This window comes from Montipora capricornis, chromosome 4 (assembly GCF_036669925.1).
Source record: "Montipora capricornis isolate CH-2021 chromosome 4, ASM3666992v2, whole genome shotgun sequence".
Classification (NCBI taxonomy): Eukaryota; Metazoa; Cnidaria; class Anthozoa; order Scleractinia; family Acroporidae; genus Montipora; species Montipora capricornis.
The window spans coordinates 29,408,598-29,416,853 of NC_090886.1; the positions used below are offsets into that span (position 1 = coordinate 29,408,598).

General features: G+C 40.6%; 1 pseudogene; it reads right to left on the reverse strand.

The window, feature by feature from the left end:
• Window positions 1-1,766: 1,766 nt before the first annotated feature.
• LOC138045905 (aquaporin-4-like) lies at window positions 1,767-8,256 on the reverse strand (annotated as a pseudogene).

The window sequence follows — 8,256 nt, forward strand, 5'->3', positions numbered from 1 at the left end:
GCCAGCCCTCGAGTGGGACAGCGAAAAAGGCAAAACAAAACAAAACTCAACGGATAACGTAAGCACACAAGGGAGATTAAATAAAAATGGCGAAGAAGACGTGTAAGGACCCACCCAAGGGATGGCAGCCTGGGCGTCAGTAGTCCGACTAGGGCATTAGACACCCTTTCGGGCTACCATTGGAAGGGATATGAAACAAATGGGAGGACGCGCAACTGAAAACACAAATGAATGGGAAATACCGACATAAAATCATTATAAACAAATTAAATAAACAAATTCGGGATACGAGACACGCACATGGAAAAAACACGTGAAAATAAAGAATGGGTGTCCAGGGAATAGGACTAAACAATGGCTAAAAAATGCGGCAAAGCTGGCAAAACAAAACACCTTGAAAACAACAAGGCGAAATAAAAACGAAGCATAAACTTAAAGTGGCGAGAAGCCATAGTTTGAGAGGCAAAAGGAGATTGTAAACACAAGCTAACAAAGCCCGCGAAGCAATGGGAAGGGCAGCGAAAAAGCCACTAAACAAAAAACCCGTCGCGAGGGAAAAAATGCGGGAAAAACACAATAAAGCGTAAAAGAAAAACAAAACAAAGAAAGCATACAAAATTGAAGGGCAGGGATCGGAATGAAAGCACCTCGGAAACGCAAAGCTTGGAGAGCGTAAAAGAAACACTAAAAATCACTGCAAAAGCCAATAATCGCATAAGCGAACAAAAAAATTCCAAGGAAAATAGAATTGCACTGTTTTAAGGGCGAAACACACTGATAAAATGAACAAACTTGAGTGAAGGGCAGGGGAACTAAAGAGAGAAGCACTGCACAAAACGGGCGATAGCAAGGCGAAGCACACAAAACATGACAAATAAAACGCGTGGAAAGTGGGTGAGGGAGCCGAAGGGAGATTAAAAGCACTACACAAACCCGGCCTTTGAGAGGCGAAGCACACAAACATAAGAAACAAAAACGTGTGCAAAGCGGGTAAGGGAGCCGAAGGGAAATCAAAGACACTATACAAACCCGGTGTTTGTGAGGCGAAGGACAGAAAAGACGACAAATAAAACGTGTGCAAACTGGGTAAGGGAGCCGAAGGGAAAATGGAAGCACTACACAAACCCGGTGTCTGCGAGGCGAAGCACACAAAAACACGACAAATAAAACGTGTGCAAACTGGGTATGGGAGCCGAAGGGAAATTAAAGCACTACACAAACCCGGCGTTTGTGAGGCAAAGCACACAAAACATGACCAATAAACGTGTGCAAACTAGGTAAGGGAGCCGAAGGGAGATAAAAGGCACTACACAAACCCGGTGTTTGTGAGGCGAAGCACACAAAAACATGACAAATAAGCTTAAAACGTGTGGAAACTGGGGAAGGGGCCGCGGGGAAATAAAAAGCACTACAGAAACCCGGAGCTTGCGAAGAAAGAAGAAAACGGTACTAACAAACGGCCACGCGGAATAACAAGGCGAAGAGGAATCGGGGAAAAACCAAAGCAGTAGAGCGAGCAAATAACAAGAAATGAAATTAACACCTGCAAAGGAGCAGGGTCTTGTTGAGGATTGTCAACATTAGCTGGAGCAGCTGGAGGCTGAACAAGAGCTTGGGCGGCTGGAACTGCAGCTTGAACAGGAACTTGAGCGTCAGCCATAACACGGTTCTGCACAAGAAGGATTCTAACGCGAACTGCGGAGCTCTTATTTATACTCGCACTGCAAGGGACTGGCGCGAATAGGAAAAAGTTCCACGGCAACATTTTAATTTCACATGTGAAATTATAAATTTTAATTAGAAGGGTTTTGTGTATAACTTCACTATAAAACATTTCGATAAAATATTAAACATGGTAAAAACACGGTAAAAAAGTTTAAAATGCGACGTTTCGACTTAAGTCATTATCAAGCAATGAAAATAAAGATGAAGTCGAATGTATAATGAAAATAAGCATGAATTTACGCTGTTTACCCTAGAGACGCAATCAAGTAAAAAGCTTAGCTCGAATGGAGTCCTCTTGAGTATTGAGTGAACGCTTAAGTTCCGAGATGAAAATTATATATTAATGTTGAAATGTGGCGTACCTAGGTATGAAACAACAATTTCATGAATAGCTATATCTACAATACAAGAAAATACAATGCAGGAAAGGAGAAAGGAAGAAAAAAGGGAATTCGATCAAATCACAACATTCCAAAAAAAAATTTTTTGATTTTGACTTAGAAATTAACCAAGTGAGATTTCCCCAGTTTTTGTAGCTTATCTGTATTAGAATGTGCTTGTGAACTTACGGATCCTACGATTTCAAAAGATGGACATGAGCCCAGTCATGTAACGAAAGCCCTAAATGTATTTGTAGGGAAGGACTAGGATGCTTTCAAGGGAATTGTTTTTTGTCTTCCCATCGATTTAAAAGCCAAATACACCACTGATATATGCTAGGTTGTCTCCTACAATGACCCACAGTGGCTCACAACTTGGCATCTTGGTTCATCTCCAGATCGTTGCTGGGTGCAGATGCAGAGGCTGTGGGGCCCATTTCCTGGCGGGCGCGGAATACCACCTGATACAGGACCGCCGCAATTAAAGCCCCAACAACAGGCCCAGCCCAGTAAACCTGCAAAGGACAAAAAAAATCATACTCAATCAAAAAACAAGAATATAAACACCTAACGCCTGATCTGAGAAAAAGGCTTTTCGCTATCAACCCAAAAATTTGTTTTTGTTATTGAGAAACATAGCCCAGGACGGCAGTCCGTAGGTAAGAGAAAATAATAACTTACCCAATGATGTTCCCAAATTTCAGATTTGTTCATGACCAGCGCTGGACCAAACGAACGTGCAGGATTTATTCCACAACCCGTGAATCCAATCTAAGATTTACATTAAACAAAAAAGATCAGGAAAATGAATTACCAACGACTGATGAAGTTTTTAATGCTCTCAGCTCGGCATGTTTAAGACCCCTGGTTTTGGCCTAGCAGGGTTCGAACCCGTCACCTTCAGCAGAATAGTCTTATGTCCCCAGGGCCCGGTTGTTCAAAAGCCGATTAACGCTAATCCAAGGTTTAAAATTAACCAAGGAGTTTATTTCTCTTCGCGATCCCAAGTGCTGTTCTACGCTGATATTCGGCAAAACTTTACATGAAGTCATACAATCTTGAAAAACAAAAACAAGCAAAAGAAACTTTCAGCAAAAAGTTGAAAACATGAAACAAAAGTTTACCTTAATTCTGGACTAAGTTAATCGGCGCTCGAACAAACGGGCACGGATCGTTATTTAAATAGAGATTACTTCATGGAAAATGTGCACGTAGGAGTTTTATTTACGAGTTGGGTAGTATCAGAAAACGAACGAGTGAGTTTTCTGATACGAAACAACGAGTGAATGAAAATCGTACAAAGCATTTTCCATGCTGTAATATGTTTATTTCATAGGTACTGAGGTTTTGTTCGTGATAGTGTTTGATAGACAAATTTATTTCGCACAAATGGAGTGGGGCGATGAAAGCAATAAACAATGGTTTAAAATCGCCCAACCGACAATTTATTGAATAAAAATTACAACACTTACTTTGTTTCAGATATTCCAAACTAGTCCAAAGTGAAGAGTATTTTTAGTTCGTCGCTTGTCCAAGCTACCGGCGCTTTGGGTTTATTTCCCTTTCCTTTCTTCTTTAGTTGTTTTTGTTTGGGCTAAAGAACCTCTCTGGTTTTCTCAAATACCAGGTCGTTTGTTATGCTTGCGGAATAGCCCTTTTTCTTTAATTGTCGTTCCAAGCTAGCCACTAAACTTCGAAGGAAATTCGGCTCGTATTCATTGCCCTCTTTAGTGCGGACGGAGATGATAAATTGGTTAATGTATTCAGTATTCATGCAGCCCGGAATAACTTCCATTTTCCTGTATTCGGCCTTCGTTGTAAATAGTTTTCTTGTTCTAAAATAAATTCCTCAACTCAGCGAACAGAAGCAAACCTTCCTTTACCCTGCGAGCAGAGTCTCTTTCGATCTTCCTAGATAATTCAGGAAGAGTACTTTCCTCTTTCCGACTTATCTAGGAAGATCGAAAGAGACTCTGCTCGCAGGGTAACCTTCCCTCGGCCATTTTTCAAAGCGCGCAGTTTTGGTGCAACGGCTGTCGATGACGTTCCATTCGATACGTTCATTCATCACTGGTGAAATTTCGTCGTTCGAGTTGCTGATTGGACGAACGATATTTCTTCATAGTGAAATTTTGTCGTTCGTGTTCCTGATTGGCTACATTTAGAATCAGTACGAATTTTATCATGATTTTCATAGATAAATCTCAGTACCTATGAAATAAATTATTGTTTGAACGCTTTTCAAGGTCCCCCAAAAAATTAAATCCTGGTTGATCTTAAATGAGTTTCCTTTGCACTCACCCCAATAAAATGACAGACAGCCACGCACAATCCAATGGACAGTGGTACCTCATAGCCATAGTGCAGCCTCTTGGAGTCGGTGCTGGCGCATACGGTGAACACGAGTAAAAAGGTCAGCAGTATTTCCACACCAAATGCCTGGCCCGGGGTCACTTCGGGCCTGGGACAGTGGCACCCAGTGTCCCGCGCTTTGCTTCTGGTGTTATGAATTTCAAGACGATTGAGCCTGCAATACCTTGCAGAGGAAAGACAAATTATCATTAAAGTAGGTATGAAGACGCGAAGGGTGAAAAAAATGCGAGTTTCTTTTGGGATTTTCGCGGTTGGTGTTTTGTTTGGTGCGCAGACAATTTGTGAGACACGTTGAAATCGTTTTTACAAATTATACATAGCAAACCAAGGGCAGCAAAAAAATTGAAACTAACACTTGAAATTCTGGTTCCCTTTATTACGCTTGTTGATTGTTACATGACCGTTCTTGCCACATTGTCATCCTATCAGAAGTTAAGACAAATTCAGTTCTTAATTGCTTCCATACATTTTCTTGCGCTTTGCCTCAACTAAAATATGTGCTTCCGGTCGCGTTTACTACGAAAGTAACAGATGCGGCTCAACGTAAGTTGCCTTAAAAATTCAAATAAATAGTACAACATAACATGCATAAATAGCAACATTTGGATACTAAATAAATTGGGCTTGTGCCCGACTTCCCCCTTCCCACCCTCTGAAAAAGGCTACATTCAATACGGAGTGGACTTTGTCACCAATTTCAACTTAGTTGGGGGAGCTGGGGCGTGGATGATGGAGTTCGTTTTAGTTATATTCCTCGACGACAGTCTTTGCCAATGGTCTATTGCTATTTTAGTGGCTTCAAAAAAACATATGTTTATTGGATAATAGCAGACCAGAAACTTCTCTAAGCTTATCGTAGCCGCGTTTCCGTAATTAACATATCTTAACTGAGGCATGCAATCATTGAAAGCACTGAGGTAGATCAAAACACGGAGCGGAAACCGTATGTCCCACTGAGCAGTATAGCTTGGAAACGGGTCAGTTGCACTTTGTTCTTTATCAAAGAATCTTTCGTCTCTCGTACACAGTAGGCCTCAAACTATTTCAAGTATCCGAATAATTCTTTTTGTTACGAAGGCAGCATCTGTGTAAAAAAGATAACTTTCATTGAGCTATTGTCGATCTTTAATTGTTTGCCACATTCTTTGTATTAAGGGCCTTGTGCATTATTTTTGTCTACAACTACTTATCTTCAAACACGAAAAAATTGTGACAAGTGAACCCATCGAAATGCCTCAGACATCTGCGCTAGTTCCCTTTTTTGCTAAAAGTCTTGAGATGTCAAATTTTAAATGGTCAATATTTAAGGACGCCGTCGCGTGCTTTTTGCCAATGAATGGAACTTAGGTAATGAAGTGTAGTTAATTGGCTCGTATGACTTATTGTGCAGAACCTTTTAGAATTTCCGTGGCGTTCTTGCCTAGGTCTACGTCAATTTCAGTTATTCCTTAATTAGCGTACCTCATGTATCTTCCTTTCCTAGCAATATGAAGAAAATCGTAATAGGTCTTCGTCGCGTAGAGAGCGTTTTTAGAGGATCGCGCTCGGCTTTGGTGCATATCCTGAATCCCACCCATTCTTGACACACGGCAATTATCCCTCCCCCTGTACGACGATGGGTCTTTTCGCAATTTGTAGTTACGCTTCCTTTTTTCAAATTTAACAATCTACCAGAACAAAAACACCTGAAAAAAGAAAGCTTTCACTTTAACACGCGGTCACAAAGTAAATATGATTTCTTTTGTCTCGTTTGCACCAGAATGTTCGTAAATTAACTTTGAAGTTCGAATTGACTTCCCATCGAAACGTGATGCCTGCTAGGCATGTAATATAACATGATGTGCTAAAGAAATATACACCCATCAACTACTTCCAGCGAAAGACAAAGGAAAACGAAAATTGAAAGTGGAAGTTTCCGGTATTGAGAAGTTTTTAAAATAGTCTCTTTACGATCACGTCTGCTCAAGGAAGCGAACCTTTACAAAGTTTCTTTTATTTTTCAAAAGCAATGGTTCCTTGCCAGATTCTGGCCTCTTACCATAACGGCACTTCAGCCAGACCAAATAATGATTTTCAAACACGAATTATAGTTTTTTACCACTCCCGAAATGATTCAACTTCAAGTTGGTGGACCAGTTTCATTTAATATTGCTGTACTCAAAACTAAGGGGACATCGTAAGTTTTTAATTTTCAAACACGAATTATAGTTTTTTACCACTCCCGAAATGATTCAACTTCAAGTTGGTGGACCAGTTTCATTTAATATTGCTGTACTCCAAACTAAGGGGACATCGTAAGTTTTTAATTACAACAAGCGTTCACCGCTAGTTTTTAAGTAAGATCTTTATCTACAAGTTTTACTGATAATTGCTCTCGAAAATCTACCATCTTCAAAGGAAGCATTCACAGAATTACAAAAACAACATTCTAATTATAATTTCGAAATTAGTTTACAAGTCACGTCCTTAACTGCACCTCTTTAGCACTTGGTCATGAAAGTATTACATAATTATTTAACCCTAGTAATATAACTTCCCTCGGGTGAAAAGAACAACATAATGGCAAATAAAATGCATCTTAAGAATGCTTCCTCAACTGAGTATAAGCTTTGAAGAGCACAGTGTTTGGATTTAACATGGAGTGAGCTCAGTTATAGTCGATCCAATGCCAGATGCTTGCTTTTCATTGTTTTTTTTTTTTCCTTTGTGCTACGATGACATATTTGGAAGCGTGGAAAACCGACATCAGTTGTCTCAGACATACGTCGAAACAAGCTTGCAGGGATTTTTGCAGGTTGAACTCCCGCAAGATCCCCTCCGTCTTGAACAGCAGGCATAGCTTGCCAGATCTGCTTTCTGATGAATACTGCTACCGATCTCCACTTTCGTCGTCATACATAAGGACCCATTTTATAAATTGAATTCAGCGGCCGCTTAGCCCTCCATATTCAAAGGGGTACTAATCAGCAACGAGATTTAATTAGTTGTACCATAACAAGTAACCTGGTCACAGACTTTATCTTTTCGGGTGCAATTTGGTCATTACATTTATACAGTTTATGCGGCCCGATTATGTTCGGTCGAACCTTATATGATTGCCTATTAAAACGCTTAATCAGCTCACCTCCAACCACTTGAAAAATGACGTAGGTTACTCCTCGCAGGATGGTTACTTTTCTAATGGCCATCATGGCAATGGTGACTGCAGGATTGATGTGTCCACCGCTTAGATGCAAACTACACATGGCCAGGGTCGCGATGCTGAACCCAAATGACAGAGAAATTAATTCTGTTGATGGAGGATGGTTTATGTTCCAAGTAATGGTAGTGCCAGTGGTCAGGAAGATGAAAAAGAAAGTTGCAATCAGCTCCACGAAGGCACTCGACCAAAAGTGAAGGTTCTTTATCTCAGTCATGAGCAGCATCTTCATCTTGTTTTTCAATCAGCACGGATCGTTTCGTCCTCGATGAACTTGTCTCGGTGTTCCGTGGTTTGGCGGTCTTGCTAAAGCTCTACCGCTTTTATTTACCCCAAACACAGAGGTCTTTGTGTATGGAGAGTTATTATTTGTTATGGTAATGTAGAACCGCTAATTGGCTGTGGTGACGCTTTCAACGAGCTTAAAGTTATCCAGGCTGAACCCGTACCATTTCATGCTTCAAGGCCACTGAATTACCTCATTGCGTTATAGACCCGAATCCTACGATCCTTGTTAACAAAAGATATTTTATCGTGGGGCAAGAAGAGTACTTAACATAGTTCGGCTTTGTGGTTGTT